Consider the following 1,601-nt stretch of genomic DNA (forward strand, 5'->3'; position numbering starts at 1 on the left):
GAAATAATTATTGTATCTGAATCCATATTCGGATCGACACCAAAATTGAATCGATTTGTCCTTGTCAGACACCCAACGTGTCTCCCAAGTTTCGTCCAAATCCGTCCACAACTTTTTGAGATATCCTGCTATGTATAGTTTTTGGCCCTATCTCTCAATAGTGAAGAATGTATCCTGGTGTTGGCTTAGCGGTTAGGGTGCCGGCTTGGGATCTTAAGATCCTGGGTTCGAATCCTGGTCTGATTGCCGAATTAACGCCAGGGGGTTGACTCAGCCTGTCATCCCTCTGAAGCCGGCAAATTGAGCACCAGTTCACTGGTAATTCCCTGTGTGTCGCAAGAGGCGACTAACTTTGCTGGCGGCAGAAGGGCATCCGGCCATAAAACATTGCTTCAAAAAGAGGACCATGGTGCCTGAAAAAGGCTCCTGCTCTGTGGGGAAAAATGGCCTCTAAAGGCGGTTCTTCTCAATGGTGAAGAACCACTTTAAAAATTCTACTATCCAGAGCCGAATCCAGATCTTCACCAAAATCTAACCATTTTGTCCTTGTCACATAAGCTACCTCTCTGCCAAATTTAGTTCGAATCTGTACATAACTTTTTGAAATATCTTGTTCACAAACAGACAAACAAACACATATGGGTGAAAACATAACCTCCATCCACTTTCGGTGGTGGTGGTAAACAGTGACATCGGGAGATCTGTGGAAGGGGTCTTGGGCGGGATACACGGGATAAACAAGATGGACACCACAAGGACTTTCAGGAAAGAAAACGGAATTTGAAGGAGGTGGATTAACGGGGATTTTGTGTTTTGATCAACGATCAAGGGTTTGGATGGGGGAAGATAAGGGATGGTGGTGTACAGATGTTTGGAAGACCTGGAGGGACGAGTGGGATTGAAGAGAGTGAGGGAGTTTGGTTCATATGGGGGAAAAAAGAGGAATGAAGGAGTGAAAGGTGAATAGAGAGTCTGGATTTTGGCAGTTTAACCATAAGAGGGTTGCTGGCAGATCTTGTGCATCCTGTAGGAATATTTGGGGGACAGAGCATAGAGAGAGCTGGGGGGGGGGGGGGGGGCGGCAAGGCCGGAGAGGAGTCGGTAGAAGACAGAAAGACCACCAACCTGCTTGCGGTGAGTGAGTGAAAGGTCCTCGGAGTTAGCTTCACCAATGATTCTGAAAGCTTTGGTTTCAACAGCGTGAAGCCGAGCCAGGTGTGAGGCAGGAGCACCAGCCCAGAGGGGAGAGCAGTATTCCATTGAGCTGCGGATGAAAGCCTTGTATGTGGTGAGGAGCTCAGGTGTGCCAAGGAAGGACTTCACACGACGGAGGATGCCCAGTCGGCGACTGGCTTTGGAGGCCAGCTTGGAAATGTGGTTTTCCCAGGAAAGATCATGGCAGATAGTGAGACTATCGCCTTCGGCCTCTGTATGCATGCTTCCCAAGCGCGCATGTGCACAGAGGAGTGAGTGAGCTAATTGTTCGTTTTTCTGATTGTCTGCCAGTCTGGGAGTAAAACAAAATTGAAAATCATTCCAAACAGGAACGTATTGTTTTTAAAGACACAAAAAAGCAGGCATTAAGAACTAATTTAACGTGT

The sequence above is a fragment of the Myxine glutinosa genome, chromosome 11 (assembly GCF_964187855.1).
Source record: "Myxine glutinosa chromosome 11, kmMyxGlut1.1, whole genome shotgun sequence".
NCBI lineage: Eukaryota > Metazoa > Chordata > Myxini > Myxiniformes > Myxinidae > Myxine > Myxine glutinosa.